This window comes from Uloborus diversus, chromosome 7 (genome assembly GCF_026930045.1).
Source record: "Uloborus diversus isolate 005 chromosome 7, Udiv.v.3.1, whole genome shotgun sequence".
NCBI lineage: Eukaryota > Metazoa > Arthropoda > Arachnida > Araneae > Uloboridae > Uloborus > Uloborus diversus.
The window spans coordinates 87,361,829-87,386,393 of record NC_072737.1 but is presented as its reverse complement, the minus strand read 5'-3'; the positions used below and the strand labels follow the sequence as shown (position 1 = coordinate 87,386,393).

At 31.8% G+C, this 24,565-nt stretch overlaps 1 protein-coding gene across 1 annotated transcript in view; it reads right to left on the bottom strand.

The window, feature by feature from the left end:
- The window catches only part of LOC129225895 (uncharacterized), a 64,440-nt gene extending 52,948 nt beyond the window's left edge, over positions 1-11,492 (bottom strand). Inside the window, exon 1 of the mRNA XM_054860426.1 lies at positions 11,370-11,492. The gene's annotated coding sequence lies outside the window, so the exon portion shown is untranslated. The remainder of the gene's footprint in view (positions 1-11,369) is intronic.
- Between the last annotated feature and the right edge of the window lie 13,073 nt (positions 11,493-24,565).

Here is a 24,565-nt window from a genome sequence, read left to right as displayed (position 1 = left end):
GTTCTTTATATATGTCCAATTATAGTTTTTCCGCAATTTGAGATCTTAGCAAAAAAAAGAGAGAAGACATTTTTTTTTGCATTTAAGTTCTCTATATCTGTCGTACTTTATATGCGTTGGAAAATTTAAAAAGTAATGCAGTTAAGATTTATGACTTCAAACGTGAATACATGAATACGTTCTTCTATTTATTTGAATTATATGAAAAACCGATTATTTCATAGCTGTACAAAAATGTATCGTGGTTTGTTTTCATAGTACCTGTGTTACATAGAACTAAACACTTTTTTTTCGTAAGTAAAAAAAAAATACATCACTAGTAGAAAAGAAAATTACGTTCTCAATGATGCAGAAAAAAAAAAGATTTGTCTATTTTAATACGTTTAAACTCCAATTTATTTTTCTGCTCAAGAGTAAAAATAGGACTCTATGACAAGATTTTATAGAATCCATGTTGTTAAATGCATCTCCAATAAACTTGATACATTCTAAAGGAATTGTTTTGAAAGTTGCAGAAAGTCTATTTCATAAGGAGAAACACTATAATCCAAGAAGTATAGATATGATTTGAAAGAAAAAAAATTCTTTTTGAATTCTATAGGTATGGAAGGTACATGTACTGTGTAAAGTAAACATGAAACATTTTTTCAATATGAGCAGTAGATACGTTTTCCGTCAGTTAAACTTCTCTGTCTCACTACTTCTCTGTCTGAATCAAATCAGAGATATATAGTAACATGATTAAAAAACATTTTTAGATATTGTTATATTTTGAAGAGAAAAATAAACTAAAACACATTGTTATAAACAAGGTTGAAGTTGAATGTAGTTTCACAACAATAGTACAACATTGTGCTCTTTTAAGCTCCCAAAAACACCTTTTTATTGTGTTGGTGTCAGGAAATTCTATTATAGAGCATTATTAATTTTTAAACTTCTTCAATTTTATCATTTAATTTTTATCTTTTTGAGAATTTCAATGTGAAAATATATGAAAACAAAATGTTTCTAAGATTAATTTGACTCATTTAAATCGTGATTTATTGAAATTAAAGCATTAAAAACTATTTGCATAAAGTGAAAAGTGTTTCCTTCAGTCAAAAAGACTACTTTTAGTCACTGTACACACAATCAGTCAACAATTAGTCAAGTGCACACAATATAAATATTTTTAACACAGACTCTAAACTTGTTTATAAGTTAAAAAAATAATTTTATTGTTTAGATAATTTATTACATTACATTTAAGAGCTTTTGCTACGCATCATTTTGTAGTTTTTGTATACCATAACGGTACAATCCCACTAACAAGCACTCAACAAGAGCAAATAATTTTATTTACCTGTTAGTTTTTTGATTTTAAAAACCTTTGTTACTGAATTTTCCATTATGCGAGTTCGAATTAACTCGACTCAACTTGCGAACAGAGCCGCCTTTTTTTAGGATAGATTGAAAAACTGAATTTCCGAATTTCGAAACGTACAAGTGATTATCTTCGCAAATGAAAAAGGGCAAAAAACAAAGCATCACAACTCCTATCAAATATCTTTAATACAAGAACCCGGTTCAAATAACACAATATATATAAAAGTTCTGCTCGGAGAAACTGAAATTATACAGTATCATATTATTAATTTCCTAACAGCTGATGAAAAGCCTTTTGACAACTTGGTTGTTATTGGTTAATTGGTTGCGACGGTATCAACACCAATACTGGTATGACAGGAGGAGTCATTCGTCGTCAATAGTCTAAACTAACCAAATACAGTGGTCGATTTCGTCTGCGGTATGCAAATGAACGTTCATTGATTGAGACATTTAATTCAAAATAAGAAAGGAACAACGAAGGGATCCCTCAAATATTTTTAGTGACTAACAGAAAAGATATCAAAAATTGCGAAAATAAGTCACTGGAGAAGTTTAAAAATATATTCTGGTGAGAATGTTTCTTCTGCTTAGACTGGAACAGATCTTAGCTCCGATCAACTGTACATTCGTATGAAATTTTCCAAGATGTTTCATCTGGATATTGCTCAAGCAATCTTGCTACAAAAAAAAAATCGTCCTGTTGTACATTCCAGGTAGATAATGCTTGCCACCGTCTATTAAAGTTATACATTTCAGAGAATCAGTGAAAATGTGATCTCTAGATGAAACATCTTGGCAAATTTCATACGAATATATTGCTCATGTGGGCTAAGATCTTTTCCAGTCAAAGTTCAACGGGACGCTCTCTAAGAATATATTTTTTAACTTCACTAGTGGTAAATTTTCGCTGGTATTGATATCTTTTCTGATAATTACTAAAATGACTTGGGGGTCTTTTCGGTTTTCCGTTCAAATGTTACATCAAATGTCTCAAAGTTCATTTGCATACAGCAGACAAAATCAATCACTGAATGGGTTAGTTTAGTTTTAACTTAAAACGTCGAATCACACCTCCTGCCACACATGTAATGCTGTTGGTACCGTCACAACCGATAACAACGAAGTTAGCAAGTGGCTGTTAAATGATCATTACTTGTTTAGAAATTAATAACGTTATACTCCATAGTTTCAGCTTCTCTGCACGGAATTGTTATTTATCCTATGTTTTTTGAGCCGGTTTCATGTATCAGAGTATTATGATATTCAACATTAGTTGTAAAATGGTTTTTGCTCTTTTTCATTTGCGAAGAGAATCACTTGTACGTTTCGAAATTCGGAAATTCATATTTTTCAGTCTACCGTAAAAATAAGGCGGCTCTGTTCGCAAGTTGAGACGAGTTAATTCGGACTCGCACAATGGAAAATTCAGTAACAAAGGTTTTTATAGTCAAAAAACTAACTGGTAAACAAAACTATTTGTTCTTGTTAGTGGAATTGTACTATTATAGTGTACAATAACTACAAAAATGATGCGTAGCAAAAGCTCTTAAATGTAATGTAATAAATAATCTGAATAATAAAATTAATTTTTTAACTCATAAACAGGTTTAGATTATGTGTTAAAAATACTTATATTGTGTGCACTTGATTTATTTTTGTTTTACAAGGTCGTGTGAAAATGGAAGAAGATAGTCGATTTTTGGTTTATTTTGTGGTTTTTAGAAAATAAGAAGAAATTATTCTATCGACCTAAAACTTTTAGGGGATATTAACCTTACATAGAGTTAAAATTCGCACCTCTAAGCATTTTCAAAATTATGTATTTTAAATTTCGTAAAAAAAAAAGTTCAAAAAAGGTCGATTTTTTTGCAATTTTGGACTTCTTTGGGGCGGTTTTGGAACCTAAAGATATTATCGTAGGATGCTAATACTTTAAGGGTACCCTATAGATTAGATTCTAAAAGGCAACTTTTGAGACCGCAGGCTTTGAAATTCGAAAATTTAATTTTTTCAATCCACCCTATTAACCATGGTTCTCTATCAGTTTTCTACGTCATGAAAAGGCCGGAAAATGCTTCATGAATTTCTAAGTCATCATCCAAATAACGAAAAACCCTTTTTCTTGTCCGGGAATGTTTCGAGTTTTATCAAATAGTTACTGAAAACCAGCGAGATATTTTTTAATGAACATTGATTTCCGACCCACATAAATTGAGTTCACACATTTTCTATCATTCTGCTCAAAAAATTTGGGGGTGCGACCGCCCCCTCTTGACCCCTCTATTTGCCGTCTCTGCCTTAACAATTAAAGTATTTTTCTTTACACATCTGATGAAACAAACACATAACAAATAAACAAACAAACAAAGTAATGGCTAATTTTAAACAATGCAGCTAATATATTTTGTCCATAAAAAAATTTCTTTAATCCTTTTCAAAACAAAAAAAAAAAAAGAAATTTGAAAAGAAACTCAGATCAAAATAAATACATTATCAAAAATAAAAAGGAAAGAAAAGAAAACTCGGCAAAGATACCATGCCCACTTAGGAATAGTTTTCAGAAGCATATTTTTACTTTTTATTCTGTTATAATGCAGCTGCATTTTTCAATAACTTCGTGACTGTACCAAATTTCTAAACTTCAAAATATTCTTCATTTGTATAGTGCAGCGATTCTCAAACGGTGGTCCGACCGGCCAAAACTGGTTCGCAGAAAAAATTTATCGGTTCAGAGAGATTTTTGATCGTAAAAAAAATTTCTTAACTCAAAAACAGAAAACTCCATAATAATACAAATAATATCCTGCACGACATCTTTTACATGAGGTTTTATTTCTTTCCGTAATTTTCAAACATTTTTTGGCAGTGTGTATTTCTCCTGCGTAATTGTTACAATTATTACTTATTTTCTTCTTAACATTAAAATATTTTTTGTTACAAATCTTCAACACCAAGTAAAGTTTTTTATATTTTTTAAATTCCCTTATTATGAATATTTTATTTTGTAAAACAGAAGAAATAACCTGAGTCGTTCGCAAATTCGTTTTACAAATATTTAATGGTGCTCGAGTCCATTCCAAATAGCCCCCCTACCCTTCCACCACCCCCAACATAAAAAAAGAAAGGAAAAAAAAACTCACTGGCCAGTAAAAAGTAATTTACGTGATTTAAATGGTCCGCAAATACGAGGTTTTTTCTTTTTTTTTTTTCGCAAAAAGAAAGATAGAAAGATAGAGAAGAAAATAAAACATCACTAGACCATAGTTTATTATTATTACTACTATTATTATTATTTATTTATTTATTTTTTAAGCTTTCGTCGGTCTGACCGTCAAGAAAAAAAAAAAGTTGAGAAACGCTGGTATAGTGATCGTTTTTGCTTCAAAAATCCATTTTGGGTATTTAAGTTAAAAGGCAAAACCTAAGTTATCTAATAAGTTGTCTTACGTAAAATATTGTTTAATTTTTGTTTTTCAAAATTCAAGCAGTACAAGTTCTTATTTGAAACTAAAGCTGTTTCATTCACTGTACATTTAAATTCGGTAAGATATTTAATCATCACCATTAGTGCTACTTCAAAAAAAATCTTGATTGTTACAGTACCATGATCAAAATCAGCTGAAGACCTATTTTTTAAATTTTTTTAGCATCAGTGGCATTATGAAGAACTGCTCAAATGTATTATAAGATTATGCCTGGTCAAGAAAATATATTTCTGCCGCATTAAAAGTTATGTCGGCGTTCGAAAAAAATGGTGTACTTGAAACATTATAGGCGAATAACGCACGATATCAAACACATTAAGGTTATGGGATGATAATACCAAAGAAGAAAAGCAAACAAAAACTGCTAATTTTCAGTGCCGAAAACCAAATACGTGATAATTTGATATGAATAACACCCCCCAATACGAGGCTGATAGTGCCTGCGAGCTAACATGTTCAATAGTGAAATATGTCAAAAGTACAACATTCCCTCTTTTTCTTTTCACTTTAAGAATACAATGTAAAAACAATAACTAAACGACAATGTAATTCTAATAAATCGGTAATTAGACTATAATACAATGCATAGTATAAAAATTCGCACATATAATTAATTTTCATATGTGCATTAGTACCTGTGTTCAAAAATCTCCAAAAATGTTTACTTCTTATTTGTTACCTTAAAAAGTGAAACAAAAAGCGCATCTATTCAAAGTTTTTTTCTTTTCATAAAAAAGTGCACAGGACTTGCAAGAAACTACTATACAGAAAAATGGCAAGTCTTTTCTAAACTGTAAAAATATTTCCTGATACTTTTCCGAGAAGTAAAATAAATGTTACAACAAAGAAAACCATATAATGTGTTATAAATTCCAGAAACTTTCCAAGGATAGAATGGTTAGATCTGCAGGGAAAAAAAGATGGTTACTGTTTCAATTTTTAAATTTTAGACTGTTTTGCAATTTGCATTTAAATAGAGTAAGCATTCAAGTTCCAGGTTTCATGATGTATTTATACTCATCAAACAGTAAAATTAAATTGGACTGACGTTCGGAGGCGTATTTACATGTTTGAATGCATAAAATACGCTTGCAGCAATAATCAAAATATCAAAGCGTAAAAACGGTATTATTTTAAAATGTGTGTTACTTAAAACTTCAATGAAAACATTTTTTATACGTAAGTATCCAAGTAAAAAACTAAATGCATTTAATATAACTTAAAGTAGACGGATTTGATCCTTTAAAAGAGCAAATGAAATATAGTTTTACGTTTCTTTTTGTTTTCACAGTATCTTGAAAATCTCTTAAAATGCGTCAGTTCCAAATTTATTAATACTCGCAATAGATTTTATCATCATATAAACTACAAAGCTAATTCTATATTGGCTACCAGTTTGTTTCGCACTCTTGGCTTCCTTAAGAGGTTTTCCATCTCCAGCTCAGTCACTTTCTTATGCCGGGTTGATGAGTGCTAATAAGCACGAAACTGCAGTCCTCGGCTGGAAATGACTGAGCTGGCGGTGTATTTCATGTATTTCTGCTTTAGCCCTGGCTAATGGGCGGTAATTTACTGAATATACCTTGCCTCGCGTTCAATCTTCGAGTTGAACCGAACCATTGCTTCGGTCACTCGTCTAGTCTGCTAATTCTATATTAGCTACCAGTTTGTTTCGCACTCTTCGCTTCCTTAAGAGGTTTTCCATCTCCAGCTCAGTCACTTTCTTATGCCGGGTTGATGAGTGCTAATAAGGACGAAACTGCAGTCCTCGGCTGGAAATGACTGAGCTGGCGGTGTATTTCATGTATTTCTGCTTTAGCCCTGGCTAATGGGCGCTAATTTACTGAATATACGAAGCTCTGTTTTGACAGTGTACCAATGTTTAATTCTATTTGAAAAAAAAAATATTTTTTGCTGTTTTAACATCCAGATGATCGTGTTTTGGGATTTTGAGGCATTTATGCAGTAAAAGATAATTATTGATCCCTTTTTTCCACTTCATCCCGAGCACACATACCCGTACTTCGATTGCTAAGTTCACTTTTCCTGGTGCATTACTATTATTCCGAAACAAGTATATACAATTTAAAAGACATTGCTATTATTGTTCTGCAAGAAAATTGGTAGGAGAGACCAACCAATAAATGAAAAGCTCTTAATTTGTTTTTAAAAGTAATGCTTTCGATGGTTTGGTTTAGATGAATTGACTACAGTAACTTCCCTCTATACAGTTCCAAACACGAAACAGTCAGAAAACGTTGTGCACCTCCATTAGTGAATGGTGTTCATTTACTGTGTTGGTGTACTTTTTTTTCATTTAAATGAAGCGCACCAACACGTAGATGCAACAATCCTTTAAACTCACACCAATCAGTCAAATTAGTAACTATCCTCAGTTTAAATAAAGTTGCATAATTTATTGGGCTAGAAAATGTGTAGAGTAGACTGATCAGTGAAATGAGTACGCATTTATTTTTATGTAGTGTTTCAAGAGCATTTTTGAAGGTGCATCTGCAACACTAAATCCCTTCTAAACAATTCCAAAAAAGGAAAAAACCGGAAAATGTTTCGTCCGTTGGTTGATGGGGTTCATTTACTGGGTTATTGCATTTCCTTTTATTTAAATGAAGTGCACAAAACAGTCAATGCATTAATCTTTTAAACTTACATCAATCACGTTAATTAGTAAATGTCCACAGTTTAAATGCAGTTGCCTATTACATTTCGCTGGAAAATTGGTAATTTAGACCGACCAGTCAATGAACAGTATTTTTTTAATAACGCTTCAAAAGCTTTTTCTTAGATGAATCGTCAACAATAAATCCCTAACTAAACAATTCCAAAAAGAAACAACCAGAAATTGTTATGTTGGTCCAATAGTTTATGGGATTCATTTACTGGGCTGGTGCACTTCTTTTCATTTAAATGAAGTGCACCAATCAGTTAATGCGCCGATTGTTTAAACTAGCGCAAATCTTTTAAATTTACATTTATCCAAAGTTTAAAAGAAGGTGTTGATTCTATGCCTGACGGAAATTGGAAGTGTAGACCGACCACTGAATGAACAGTTCGTAGTTTTTTTTTTTTTTTTTTGAAAAATAATGTATCAAAAGTCTTGTTTTAGAAGAATCGGCAACAGTAACTTCAATCTGCATTAGTGATTGCAGTACCGGCATACAGGTATACCGAATACCGGTATTTCGAGCAATTTTGCAATTTCGTAATACCGGTATTTGCTGAGTTGAAATACCGGTATTTTCGGTATTAGCTGAAAATAAAAAATATTTTCAAATAAGGGATTTTCAATTTAACTTATTAATTATCTACTTATATTTTAAATGAACATTTCTTTTTCCTTGATACCGAACTAAAATAAATCTATTCATGCAAAAATTTGACTTCAAAAGCCCGAACTAATAAAATATCATTAAATAAATGTCGCGGAAAGATTGCAAAATCATATTGTCATTTCTAGAAAGTGAGATGAATCGCATTTTCGTGCGCCTTTGTGCACCATGCATATATTTTTTCAATTTTTCTGATCACTCATTTTCCCTTTTCTCAAAGCTAATTTCGAGTGTAATTTTGAATTCATTTCTCGTATGAGCAATTTATCAAAACCATAAATTGCAGACTAAATTTAAACAAAAACTTTTCCTTGTTAGCATAATAAATGGTAATTTGGTGTCACCAGCATAAGTTCGTTGTCCGATCTCGCTATTTGGTTTTATACTTGGCAAGATGATATTTCGAAATTATATAATGCCTTGAAAATTAACAAAGAGATAAAGCATAATAAATTGAAATATATTTTCAGATATTTACCTAATAAAATTCTAAAAAATTTTGAAAAGAAAGCGAAAACGATTAAGAGAAACTAACAAGGTCAAATTTAGTCAATTTTATCGCCAAATTTCAATCCTAAGGGCAAATAAAAAGCAAAAACAAACTTCTCCTGCTCAAGAGAGAATGATGTTAATATTGGAAAATTATCATCTCTTGAAAAAAAATTACAACTAGCTATAATTAAAAAATAAAATAATAATAATACACACAATACAGAAGAAACACATACACACACAAAAGGATTTATCCAAAAATAACAAGCAAGAGATCGAATTATTTGAAGGTGAAGGCTTTCGAAACAATTAGAGGAGGTGTACTGTGCAGTTAACAGTACCACCGACCTGCGTGAATTCAGAAATATTATTTTCAACTGCAGGAAATTAAAATGTGTTCCAGGGCTAAAGACGATTCAATATATGCATCATGTTTTTTACTATTATTGAGTTTTTATTATGGCATTAGTTCCTTCGTTTTATATTTGTTTGCAATACGCTTTCATAAATAACTCAATTTTGGTACAAAATTATGAAATGTGGCATCGAAACAATATGTTTTCAAGCATTTTTTGAGAAATTTCAAATACCAGTATCAATACCAGTATTCCGGTATCAGGCTTTAAAAATACCGAATACCAGTATTGCATTTTTGGTCCGGTATTGCAATTCCTAATCTATACATACAGTTCTGGAAAGGAAAAAACCCCAGAAAACCCTCAGTTTTTTATTAATAGTGCAAATATCAATTATTTTTTTGTGAATATGAAATTCGCCTTAAGTGTTCATTAACTGTGCTACCTATATCCAAATAGGATATTTTTTGATGGTGTTAGTTTTGCTACAATTAAACGATTTTGAAAAACATTATTTAATGCTTCACTTTTGTTGACGCTTGAAATTTGACAAACTCATAACTATTGCTTAGTCAATACTACTAATTATGTCACATAACAACCACTACACAATAATTCATGTAATTAAGCATAGAAATAAATCATATATAAAGACGATTTATGCGAACTGCCATTGTTACAGCTTGAAAAATGTTAATTCAAACAAACAGCATTCAAAGAACCGGTGTTCAGTGTTTTGAACAATTTATATTCTTATATCTTTCAAACAATTTTTGCTATCTTCATTGTCAAGCTCATAAAATGAATAACTTTAGTGAACTTCAAAAGCAATGTTCCAATGTATCTACACTTATAGCATTCGAATTATCTGATACTCCTTTTGACATTTCAGATAGTAAATAAGAAAGTCTGTCGGTAAACTCTTTCCAGTAAACTAACATTGAGACATATGTTAATACAAAGCTGCAAAAAAGAGGTTTAACGTAACCGCAATACTAAAAGGTTTATTTGATAATTCATTGCAATAAAATCGTCTTGCTAAATACTATTTTTCTTGGAGTAAATATGCCACTTGAAATGAAATTAATTAAAGAAAGGGGAGGGAGTCAACAGAACCAAGCTTTGCGTTCGGAGGTCTATTATAAATAACCCCCAAAAAAGTCTCAAACAGAGATCAGCAGCTGAAGCAAACTTCACCAGTTATCTAACAAGAATGTCATGAAAGATGCCAGTTCATATTACGCCACGTACGGTACTGTTTTTTCCCTTAAAACTCTCATATACCACTTACTAGAGCTCTTTTATTTTTTTTTCTTTATATAAAAGATGGCTAAAATATATAAATTTTTATGTATCATAGTACACTTTTTGCGAGAAAACATTGTTCGATATTGAATAAGAACTAGTGTATGAAGAAAAAACATACATTTATATACGGATATAACATATCAACGGAACATACAGTCCTTTTCCAAGTAGGAACAGTTAGTAACATGTAAAAATACATTATTAGAGAAATAATCGTTGCTTAATTTGCTCCATAAGAGACAACTGCTGCATATTTTTAGGATATTTAATACTAGTGTAAAAAAAAACAGAAGAAATAATAATAAAGTGGCAAACATCATTTAAAATTGATATATTACAGGTGTTACTAAGTAAAAGAGATGCACGTGTTTTTTTTTTTTTTAATTTCAAAGGTTTTTTATTTGTTTATTTTTTTTTCCTAAACGATCATTAAAATTTATTCCTGATTTTAGAAAATATTTTATGCATATAGTTGTCACTTAAACATTTAAGTTCTCTTTTTCCATCAAAGTTTTTCCTACTTGCTGAACTTTTGCTCCCCGATCAATTTAAAACAGTTTAGACTTTACGTAAGTAATGATTAAGAATTCTGCAACTTACCTCAAACTACGATCCAACTTGTATAAATAATGATGTATTTTGAATTTTTAGCAGAGAAAATATACATAATGTTTTTTAGCTATGAATTTCGCTATTGTATGCCATTTATTTCATCAAAAATCTTAAAACTCACAGAGGTTCCCTCGAAGAACTATTGAAATTAAAAAAAAAAAAAAAAACCATATGTACTGTAAAAATCTACCGCACTTGAATAAATTCCTAAATTTGCAAATTTTGTATACATTCTAATAAAAATATGCAGTTACACCGATACTTATCCCCAACACAACCGCATCTAATTCAAAAACATAAAGCGTAACTATCAGCAGTCAGCCAGGAAGATCAGTCTTTCCAAGATGACCTTACGAATTCACAACTCCGTAATAATGATCAACGGATGATACTAAACTTACCTTCTTCGATGGCAACGCAACAGGAGTCGACTTCCGATCGTTAGCCGGACTCCGTACTAGAGTCCGGCCGAGATATTCCGGCAAGCGATGGAAGTAAGTGTGTGTGTGTCTGGTTGAAGTGCCAGGGATGTCTCTACCTCTGCGCCACGTTTTACGCCGCTTTTTCGAAGGACCACAAAATCGATAGCACACTGCCAAGACCTTGATTTCGTTGCACGCGTTGTTTGTAAAGGATCGCTATGCACGGATTTCATGACAGATGAGGGGTCGGATGAGTGTATGTCAGTGGGTTTATTGGGACACAAAATTACATCAGCAGACTCGTTTTCTTGAAAGAGTGCTGCAGTGTCTGTGCTTTTAGAGTGAGTTTGGAGATCATAAGCTATAAATAGCAATTGCGGATTTAAGAAACCCATTTTTTGTTTCTTCTATATTCTATAGAACAAAATATTGGTTTAAGAAAATTTACGAATTGCTGCGTATTTGCGCGTTTTTAAGTGTGCTGAGTTCAGTTTCATCATTTTTTGGAAAATGTCTGTTGGTCTGTGTGTGTGTCTGTTAATATGTGACCGGTTTTTCGTGACCGCTGTATCGCAAAAAATACTCCATGAAATCAAATGAAATTTGGTTCATACATGTGCTCTTATGTGAGTTGGTGCTCATTAGTTTTTGGCGACAATTTTTCCAATTGGGGTGGAACGATCAACCGTTTTCTCCGTTATGCATACCTGCTATATTTCAGAAAGTAACGGGCAGAATCAAACAAAAGTTGATTGACTCTAAACGGTATAAATGCTGATTTAATTTTGGTGCTAAAAGCTATAAGGATGTTTGAGAAATTGAACGTGTTTTCTCATTAATTGTTTACTTTCTTACAAGAAGTAAATGAAATTTTCTATTCACGAAAATTTAACCCTCAAAGTTCAAGTCTATATCTCCATTTTATGTTCCCCTTTATAAATTTTGACTCAATATATTTTCGCACTTTTTTGTGTATTTAAGAGCGTGGGAGGAATAAAAAAAAATCCTTTTGGCCATCCTGAAGTCCGTTTCGACATTTTCTCGTGGCCTCTGCATATATATGCGTGAGTTTATGTGTTCATCTGCATTTATGTATGCATACATCTCAAAAAACTTATAAATAGTTAGTCGCAGAAGGTGGAAATTTCAGATGAAAGTCATGTTTGATGCTTAATTAAGCAGCTTCATTTTTTGGCAGAAAACTAGGGGGTGGAAGTGATCAAAATGTTCTTGTTTAAAACCTAACGTAATTTACATCGTATTTCTGCTGCTTCTTTAAGTTTCCTTTAGTTTTTTTTTTTTTTGACAAATTCAGAGGTCAGACACCAACAAAAACATTTAATTTCTTTAAGTTGTGAAGTGCTATTATCTGTATTCTGAAATGTTTAAAAATTCATCAAAAAATTTTAATTACATTGAAAATTTCAAACGGACACACATTCATTGTATGGTTTTAAAGATAAATAGTATTTATAAGAATACAGGTAAATCACGAAGCTGGTGTACAGCAGGTTTTCAATCCATCATTTTAACGGTAATAAATGAAATTAGTATTGCACATTTATTAGTTAAAGATACAGGTTTATAAAACGGAACAGTCCTGAAACGAAAATTTCTTCTAACAAAATATAAATAACCTAACTTTCTGTTGAATAAGTTTAATCTAGGATTAAAAAAAGTCTGATAAATGCTATAAACTGTACAAAGCCCATTTTGTGCGTTTTCAATCATATTTTTGTTCCATCTAACTTTCTATCTGGAGCACGTTTAGATAAGGGCAAAGTTTTATGAAATCTTCACATTTATTGTAAAATAGATGCTCTGCTGGTTAACTGATTCGTCTACATATAACTAAATAAAATTTTGTAACAATGTCCTTATATCAATTTTGTTGCCACGATTCCGGTGCATCACATAGATACAAACATCTATGTCACCGGTTTTATGTAGTGGACTATAAGTTAAGATTAAAGACTAAATAATCTTCTAACTAATTATTAGCATTTTTAACGAACTTCATGAAAACCCATAACTAATATGCAATGTGTACATTTAAAGGAAATTAACGGAATGTGGGCTCCTTCGAAAGAAACACATTACTATGCCCACGTCTGGTATGCCTTCTCAGTCAGGCATCTCGTTACCAACTAACTCATATAAGGCCGAGAGGCAAGCTCACGCATGCGCAGAAATTATTAAATAAATTACAATCAACATTGTTTTGAAAAATCCTGAAATTTTGCGGCAAAAGTTACTAGCATCTATGTTGCCACTAACTTTTACCGTAAAATCCTATTTTACTGTAAAATTTAACAGTAGAATAAGCAAGAGTTAAAAAACGCAAAATGCGAATAACAGGTTCGAACTCGGATTCTTCTTACTAGCAGGCGGTTTTACTGACCACCATACCAGTCGGGCCACTTAGAAAGAGGGGAAATACGGTAGCATGTGCTTTGCACTGTAAGCCACATGGTGTATCAATTGGTGCTGCAGTCGTTTATTTTTTCTGTACGATTTACTGTATTTATTCTGTTCTGTTATCACTTCATTTTACAGTAATATTTCCTGAATTTTTAAGATTCCTGAATTTTTTATAGTGAACTCTTTCTTAATCGGGCTTACACTAAACATCAGATCTCTTGGAAGAATATTGCTTGCATGAAAAGATAAAAATGGGATCTTATAAAAACGGTGCATACTCCTTTTAAATATGTGTTAGACATCATTTACCTGCTTTAAAACCGGCTTTAAAACATTTCAAGAAACCACCACTCTAATGAAAAATTTGTTGTTCAGAAGTCAACACATATCCTTTTAAAAGGATGATATAATAACGAGAGACTTTTTTTTTTCAGTACAAAAATCGATTCTCATGTGAGCGAAATAACAAGAGGCAAAACGTTGGAGAAATTTAAAAAATCTTTCTCGTCAAAGTGTCACTTAGGGAAGCAAATTAAAAAACAGCTGATTGCTTTTAACCTTTAACTAGCCTACTAAAATTATCGTGTTTATTTTGTTCTTTGCTTTTTTTTTTGCTATTTGTGCTTTTATTTTTATGCGTTAAATGTTCTTGCTTGTAGGATTTTTTTATTTTCCTTGACATTTTGAAATTTCCGTTATATTGCACAGTTTCTCATTCGTCGCAAAGAAGTTTAAGTGCTTCAAGTAATCAGTTTAAAACTTATTTCTGTGGTATTGGTAGACATAAGATTTTCAATAAAAATGTAGACATCGTCCCCATATATGTTTCATGCGTATTTTGGAGGCACACGAAACAGTATACTAAACAATTATTATTCTTAAATTAAATAAATACCTTTGTGCATAAAAATAGAAAAATAAGAATTAACAACGTCAAACAGCACAAATTGAAGTTTACTGGAGACACGTGTTTCGCCGTTACAAGGAACGACTTTTTCAGTGCAAAATAGTGTGCTTTTGAATGCAAAGACTTTTGGTAAAATAAATGAGAATTACCTACAGGCAGCATAAATAGTAAAAATATCAAATTAACAAATCAAACAAGACAAAATGGACCTCAAAGCCAAAATTTACTATCTAATACCCAAAAGCTCACTATTTTGCATTGAAAAAGGCGTTCCTTATACTGCCGAAACACGTGTATGCAGTAAAATGCAATTTGTGATAGTTGTTATTGTTGTTTTTACTTCCTTTTACAAAATTTTTTATTATTTTTAATTTTTTTTTTACTTTAGCATTTTTAGTTAATTTACTTTTATATTAGATGATATATTTGATGAATTATTAATTAATTAATCGATTAATGAATCAAAATTTTAAAAAGCTAAAAAAATTGCATTTATAAAATTAACAACACTAAATATCTCTAAAATAACTGAACGTCTTTTATGAACTTTTGCAGTTGAAGAAGGATCTTCTCTTTCTAAAAAAATGTCAAACTGCAACCTTAGAGAAAAGTTGAAAAATTGAAAGTTGGTTCGCAAAATATCATTTTCCTGGAGAAATGCCTAAGAATTCTTTCGCTGCACCACATTTCCTCTAGCATATGTAGGGCATTTTTGTATCAAAATCAGCCCAATCCAAATTTTAAAATGTATACAAGAGAGACGAAAACATCCACGTACAGCTGTTTTTAGAAGAAAAACGCTTCTGACAGTAGTTTTTGAATTAATTGAATTCGATGTATTCCAAAGTACTCTGTAACCTGATATTATCCACCAGAAGGACAATCAAAGTGTGCAAGAAACGAGCTGATGTGTGCCTCACATGACTTACTTTTACTCAAATTTAATGTCATTTTCCCGTTATTGGTAATTTCAATGTGATTCATTAGTTTACTCTCTAAATATCACCAACAATGGCCAAATTAAAAACATTTTTTTAAAAAAAATCGCCAAATTTGTCCCCAAGTTTGCGACAAAACTTGCCGATCAAAAGACTGGCGATATGTCGCCAAGTGTCCGCCAAATTGTAACACCACTTGAGTTTGCTTCGAAATTAACAAGGATCCCCCCCCAAAAGGGGCAAAAGACCCCCTTAAAAACATCCGAATGCAACCAAAAGAGGAGGTGCACAACTAGACCCCACTAGGAGTCTACGTACCAAATTTTTTAACTTCTAGGACATACCGTTCTTGAGTTATGCGACATACATACGCATATACACACATCCACACATACGCACATCCGCACATACGCACGAACGCACATACGTACATACGTGCATACAGACGTCACGAGAAAACTCGTTGTAACTAACTCGGGAATCGTCAAAATGGATATTTCGCGTGTCTATGCGTTCTTATGCACTTATCCTCGTGTGATCGAGTTGAAAAAAAAAAAAACTCAACATTCATTTGGGGGTGAGCAAAATGGAAATTCAGGTCGATTTTTAATTGAAAATTTTTTCGCGAATACAATACATCCTTTTTTGTAAAAGGAAGTGAAAATGGATATTCATTAAACAAAGTTCTTTGCAGCTAAAGTTACATCTAAAGAAATACCGTTATACGGCTGCATTAAACAGTATAAAATTTAAAAATTGCATCCTATTGTGTCTAATGCTATTACCACTCGTGCTCTGCAAAACGCATTTGGCTAATGAAAATGGAGAAGTTCTATTCGAATGGCTAAAAGGACGCAACAGGGAAACACTGACCTATTTCCCCACTGCTCATAAAGCACTTTCCAGTGTATCAATATCCATAAAATATTTTCCTTTTCTGCATTAAAAGAGCATTATGGCTAGCGTCAGAAATTCTGCCTGGTATTATTCTGAATTTAGGAGTTTTTACATTTATATAATTTGTTTAAATTTTTATCCCAAATTTTTTTTAACAATTGCAATCCTACTTTTAAAGCAAAATTTTGTAAATATAAAGATGTACTTAATTGTTTTTTCTGTTTTATATTTTCTCAGACACGTCTCCACTTTAACGAAAACAGTATTACTCTAACTTCGTTAGTTTCGTTTCTTCATATGGGTAAATGCAGGAGAGTAGTCTATTGGTACATATGCCGCACCTTTAGTATTCTTTTAATTACAGATGGATTGTAATTAAATACTTTATTATTGTAAAAGCACTAAATTTCGTCCTCAGAACAAATTCGTCCCCTTAGTTTATCCGTTCTGAATCTAGGTGTCACTAAAGCCAGGTGTCACCACCCCTGATATTTTCTGTTAGTTGTGGTCAAGAACAATAGTTAGCTGTGGAAATTGCACACAGCGTTGCTGCTTGAGAGCACTTTTTCTGTTTTTCGAAAATGTGAATCATCGCAATACTACTTGTAAATGCTCTTTTTCATTTGTTAAAATGTATTTTTTTAGTTGTATTATTTAACATACAATGAAACCTCCCTTAACGGACACTCCTAGATAGCGGACACTCCCCGTTAGCGGACAGTTTCTGAATCCTCAGACCCTCGAGGTAGGCGTACAATGTATTTCTCTCCTCGTTAGCGGACACTCCCGTTAGCGGACAGTAAATCAGCAGAGTTTCGTTTTATTTTTCTGTGTCTGGTAAGCTTTTGCTCAGCACTGCTCTTGTGGCAAAAATGTTTTCTACTCCTTTACGATGTTCTGGGGTTAACCAGTACCGATAAGAGGGTTAACATCCCTTTTTCTCCGAAAACAAGAGCCATTCAAGTCGAACTTTTTAGTCGAAGCTTATGAAAGTTTTGTTTTCATTTCATGCACGAAATTCCAGCAAAAAAACAGAAGGAAAAAATATTTCTCCTTTTGCACAGTACCTTGCTTTATTAGTTTGCTTGGGAGAGAAAAAATACTCAGGTGCAACTTAACGGCACCCCCACCCCTCTCCGTCCTTACTAAAGCTTGACCGCGAAGAGAAGGCGGCTGACCTTGAAGCAAACACACCATTTGTATCGTTTGTAATAGGTTGATTGTAATTATTTTGTGACAGATACGATCAATGAGAACGACTCTCACTTTTAGGTGCTTTCTGGTTGATTCTACCTATTACAAATGATGCAAAATGAGGTTTCGCTTCAAGGTCATCCGCCTTCTCTTCGTGGTCAAGCTATACTAGATTTGGGAGACGAGAGTCTGCGCCGCGTCCTCTCCCACCAGACGCTGATAAGGAATCTGCACAGTATTGCCAGATTAAGGAAAAAGTAGCAGATTGCGCTACATTTTGCTACAATCTAAAACAAAAAAGGTGCTGAAAATCAGGGACATTGATTCCATTGTGCTTGACTGGTTTTGTTCAGCTAGAGGTAACAATTTACAAATGCCTTCCTACTTTATTTTCCCGAAAGATTCAGCGGATTATTAGTAAGTTATAAACTGAATTATATGAGCATTTTGCCTTATTTGGTTCCCTTAGGTTTGCCTTATTTTGGTTCCATTTACCCTTAGTTTGGTTATTCTCTTCACGTGTGGTATAAAGTCGCCATTTTGTAGAAAGGATGTTCCATTTTTTTTTTTTTTTCGTCATCAACCAAGATTCAAGTGTAAGCAAAGAAAATATAAGGATGCAGAGTGTCCTTTATGCCAAAACGTTTCTCGGAAGACAAACATTGATAAATATGGGCGGTCAATCAACTTCGTGGCAACACAAAATGTGTTCCGATGAAACGAACGATAGAATTCATTAGTAATTCTTACTTGAAAGGTTAAAAAAAATAATAAGCAATAGTTAACCAAATATTTTTTTACTAAAAATGTACAATTTTGGATTTTCTTTTCATTCTGTAATGCAATTCCGATTATGGATTTATAATTTTCTAGTGTTGGCCCAGTGGTCGAAATTCGACAATATTCATAAATGAATATTTGAGAAAACTTGTATGAATTTAACTAATTCTAATATTTTAATTTCTACTGTTACTCATGTTTACTGCATATCTGGAAGCATACAATATTCATGTGTACACAAAATAACAAACAGTAATAATTTATTTCAATTTTGCTTTTTGTCTGTTAATCTCAAAATAAATAGATGAAAGGGAATATTTCGATAATGGGGTCGTTTCCAAAATTTTAAAAAGTATTTTTTTTTTTCTGAAAGAGCATGCTTAAAAACAAAGGTTTTAACCATTTTTTTAATAATTTGAAAACATTTAATATTTTTTAACTATTATTTTAATCGATGCGCAGATTGAAATTCATTTTTTACGTTTCTGCACATGGCATCAAAAGCGATGAAATGCCATTCACTGCTGTCATTAGCCCATAGCGCAAATTATCATAATCTGGAAACATGGTTGACAGTAAAGCGTAAAAATTTTGCTCGGCTATGGAGTAGCGCGCCAAAGTACGTCACTTGTAACTTCATAAAGACCACGTTTTATTTCCAAAATCAAACATTTAAAAAAAATAATAAAAACTAAATGTCGGGAAAATAAAAGTTTTTTCTGGCTCCACGTTATTTCTTTTGCTTATTCTATCAATTTCATTGACTAAAAGTAGCACTTTTAACTGAAGGAAACAACCCCATCAAGAAATCGGTGTGGTCGTCAAATTCCTGGCATGAATAATTTTATTTTGGATACAATGTTGTTTTGCGGTTACCCTATACAAATAAACATTTCCCTACTCTTTGTTTACGTATGCAAAGGAAAAACATTTTTCGCGCTGGCATTCGAAACAAAAAAGTTCATGCCAATGGATAAAAATCGCCAATCATCCAATTTTAGAAAGAAATGAAGCAGCAAAACTCAGTTTATACGTAAAACTTCTGCGTGAACAATATTACTTATAAAACTTCTACTATTATTGAGTTATTTGCTTTGATATCGTCATTAGAAATATAAATTTCCAAGTATGAAATGAACGAACTCTACTCGCGGCAATATATAACTGTCCATTCGAAAACACTGGACGTCGCAAAAAAAGTACAATTTTAAAAAAAGGTCGTCTTTGAGATTTGATTATGGGTAAGGGCGGTGCATAACTGATGTCACACCTTTCAACACTTTCGACTCTCTCCCCCTTTTGTCACAAATTTTGCACTTCACTAGACTCCCTCTTCTCTTAGTCACATGTCACGCTGTTTTCCATAAACGTTCCTATTAAAAAAAGCTTGTTGTCACTTTTCCCCATTGTATGCTCCTCTTGTCATGTCTTTCCTCTCCCTTGTCACACTGTTACTATTTCGTGAACCCCACCTTAAAGCAGGACATTATTCGTGGACAGCCCCTATTTTGTGGCAACCGTATGCAAATATAAATTTCCTTACTCTTTGTTTTCGAATGCAAAGTAAAAACATTTCTCGAGCTGCAATTGGTGCCAAAAATTTGACGCAAATAGATAAAGAGCGACTGCCAATTTAACAATTATCGAAATCTTCCCGAATGAAATGATCCTGCAAAACTCAGATTATACGTAAAACTTCTGCATGAACAATGCTTCTTCTAAGTTTAATATTATTGAGTAAGTTGCCTTGACCTCTGCCGTTAGAATTATTACGTTCCAAACAGTCAAATAAACAAATCCTACTTGCTACATTAAAAATTTTCCATTCAAAAACACTGGACGTCGCAATAAAAGTGCTATTTTTAAAAGAATCGTGTTTGTGATTTGTTTAAAGTTTAGGGGAAAACTGACAAATGCACTTTTCAAAACTTTTGATTTCTCTCCCATTTGTCGCAAAGTTTCACACTTCACCATAACCCCTCTTCCCTTTGCCACATATCACACTGTTTTTCACAGACGTTTTTCAAAAATAGCTTGATGTTTCATTCTCCCCATTGTATGTTCCTCTTGTCATTTATTTCCTCGACTTTGTCACGAACGGTTAAAATTTAACGAACCCCACCTTAAAGAGGAACTTGATTCGTAGTAAGTTCCTTGCAAATAGACATTTCTGTACTCCTTTTTTAAGAATGCAAAAGAAAAATATTTCTCGCCCTGGTATTGGTGCCAAAATGGATAAAGTTCGCCAATTTCACAATGGAGTCGTTTCCAAAATTTTAAGATTTTTTTTTTCTGAAAGAGCATGATTAAAAACATGGAATCTAACCATTTTTTAAAATAATTTGTTTAAATTTAATATTTTTAAAAATTACATAAATTGGTGCGCTTTTATTATTTACGCTTCTGCCGATGACATCACAAATAATGAAATACCATTCAGTGTTGCCATTCACAGAGCAAAATATTTAATTCGCATCTTTACTCACGTGTATTGGCAACGATATGGTTGATAGCAAGCGTAGAGCACAATTTTAATTCGCTTCTTGACTATCATAACGTGTAAACGCGATAGAAAGATGCGAAAAGACCATGTTATTTTTATTATTTTATTTTATTTATTTAATTATTTATTTATTTATTTATTTTTTTGCTTATTATATCCATTTCAGTGACAAAAAGTACTACTTTTGACCGAAGGAAACAACCCCATTACAGAAGTCGTTTTGAATGAAATGATGCGGCAAAACTCCCTTAATACGTAAAACTTCTGTACAAACAATATTCTTTGTAAGTAGGCATGATCTTGCCGTTAAATTAAAATTTCCAACAGTCAAATGAACGAACTCTACTCACGGCAACATGTAATGGGGTCGTTTCTAAAATTTTAAAAGTATTTTTTTTTCTGAAAGAGCATGCTTAAAAACATAGGATATTACCATTTTTAAATAATTTGTTTAAGTTTAATATTTAAAAAAAATACTTAAATGATTGTGCTTTCATTGTTTACGCTTCTGACGATGACATCACAAATGATGAAATGCCATTTAATGTTGCCATTCACTGAGAAAAATATTTTATACGTATCTTTACTCATATGTATTGGCAACGATATGGTTGATAGCAAGCGTAGAGCGCAATTTTAATTCGCTTCTCGATTATCATAACGTGGAAACGTGGTAAAAAGTAGCGCCAAAGAGCATCATTTGTGACGTCATTAAGACCACGCCATGTTTGAAAAATCTGACATTTAAAAAAATAATTAACAAATAACTGTTAGGAAAATGAAAGTATTTTCTGGGTCCCTGTTAGTTTTTTCTTCTTTTTTTTTTTTGTTTATTCTATCAATTTCAGTGACAAAAAGTACTACTTTTGACTGAAGGAAAAAACCCCATTGTCCACGCGAAAGCACTGGATGTCGTAATAATGCGCCAATTTTATCAAAAATTTCACCTTGTGATCTGTTTGTGGTGATAGCAAATGCAGGTATTATTGGGAGCTGGAACTGAAAGCCGTCCCTCACTCCGTAAAATAATTTATTTAAATATTAAAATCGCGAAAACATAATCAAAATTAAAATATTTTAAATGCCCGTAGTTACCCAAAAAGCCTCAATAATAAAAAGAAAAGCAAGAATTTCATTTTTTTATGCTCAAGTGAGAATTGGCAACACCACAATATTATCCAGCAATTTCTTTATGTCGCGTGAAAAAGCAAATAAAAAGGAATTTTCACTAACTTTTAATTGCTTCACCTCATTTTCTAGCCATCGTAGCGAATTGGTATTTTCGAACGGTTTACCGGGTAGAACGTGTTTTATAGTATTTTGCACGAGCTTTCCAACCATACCAAGTTCGAAGCGCTAAAATGCAGTTTTCATGTAGAAAGAGCTGTTTCAAAAATCAATTATAACTTAATGTTTCACGCTTCCAACAATGAATTTCAACAATGGAAAAGAGATAAAATTAAAATTTTTGAGTTTCGCTAACTAAAAAACGCTTATAACTTTTTTTCTAGTGGATTAAGTTTATTGGACCTTGGGCGCCCTGACAATTTTTTCGTTCGGAGTATTTTTTAAAGACCTTTCCAACCATATCAAATTAGAAAAAAATGGACCATCCGTTCGCGTAGAAAGAGCCATTTAGGATGGAAATGCATTTTTAATTAATGTCACCGTTAATTAGCGTTCGATTTCAAAAATTTTTATTGATGACACTAAAACTCGGCAATGGCTACCGAACAAAAAAAGAATGAAGGAAATCGGTTCACAAACAGAGAAGGAATCGGTACCGAAAGAAAACGGCTTGCCTATTAATATATAAAGATTGCCTTGTTTTAAAACCTTATTTCATCTTTTGAAAGATGTTAGGACATAAATAATTAAAATATAATGTAAGTGTTAGGCAAATTTACAAGATTATTCCAGTTTATTATGTTTCGAAAAAATGTAATTTATATTTTTTTTTTCTTTTCTTTTTTTCCTTTGATTGTCCCCCCCCCTCTTTTTTTTTATCTCGCTGACCTTGACAAGCTATTTTAACTTTTGAGCTACACTATATAGCCTCATTCCGCTTCAATAAAGTTATCTGTTAGAAAAATATTTATGTACGCAAAATGTATTTGATGCACGAATTTCTCAATAGTGAAAGAACTTGCCTCCAAAATGCAGAATTCAAATTTCTTATAACAATTTTTTAAAGTACGACCCAACTTAACGAATAACTCAAACTCAAAAAACGTACGACAAAGCACAAATGTTAAAGACAGATATGTTTACATCCACGTATGGTTGAGAAAGTTCGTTGAGGATTATGGAAAAAAGTGAAACAGTGAAATATTTATTCTGATTTTAACACTACTTATCTAATAATATTTTTCCTCTGTAGTAATACTTCAGTAGTAACGTTGATTCCAATTAGGAAAACGTTACTTCTAAAGATCAAAGCATATCATTATACAAATATTTTTTTAAAAAATGATACTGATAATGTAATATGTTTTTTCTTTTTTTTCTTAATATAGAAATATGAAGATTTTGTTATTAACATTTTAAATATTAACTGAGATCTACAATCGGTGCGCTATTAATTTATTTACATTAAGCTTATTTTTTCTTTAAATGTTTTTCGCAATTGGTCAGGTGTATGAGGGGCAAAGTGAAATAGGTAATTTCGTTCACTTCTTGAATCATTTACTAAATTACTTATGTAAATATTTTTCAAATAACTCATTAATTATTAATTCATTTAATAATTCACTTACTTATTCGTTTTTTTTTTTTTTTCACTTTTTTTTTTATCCATTCTCTTTTTTTTATCCGCTTATTAACATTTTCCCAATTATTAATTAATTACGTTTATTCGTTTATTGTTTCACTGTCTTTTCATTTATGTATTTATTCTTTTAATCCAAAATATTTTTACTAATCGAATAGAAAGTATTTCATCAGAAAAATATTTTATTTTTCACTTAAAAGTAAAAATTTTCTACTGTTTTTTGTTTTTTGTTTTTTTTTTTTTTTTTTTTCTTTCAAGGCACACATTTACTGCAAAAAATAAAAATTAATGTTTCGTTTTTTGTTTTATAAAACTAACATTACTTAATGAACTGTAACTTTTAAAGCAAAATTCCAATTTGTTCATTGAAAAAAAGGTAGTTTAAGGTATCTTAACTTTTTCACATTGCTTCACATTGCCTCACAAAGTTAAACTACGTACTATTCTAAAGAAGAATGAAGCTAACATTTGTAAGATTACGCTTTACATAAAAACTTAATTTAATGGGTAACAATGCTATGTAACAAATGCTAAAAAGGAAATTCATTTTTTGTTGGTGGAATAATGAAAAACGTTTACCATAAACACCAATACCATTGCCCGCATTCTTCTACATACTATTACAAAGAAGAATAAAACAAACACTTGTAAAATAACATTTGATTAAAAAAAAACTTTATTTAATAGGTAACAATTCTGTATAACGAATACTGAACAAGAAATTCATTTTATCTAAGCGAAATAATAAAATAAGTTTTTCCTTAA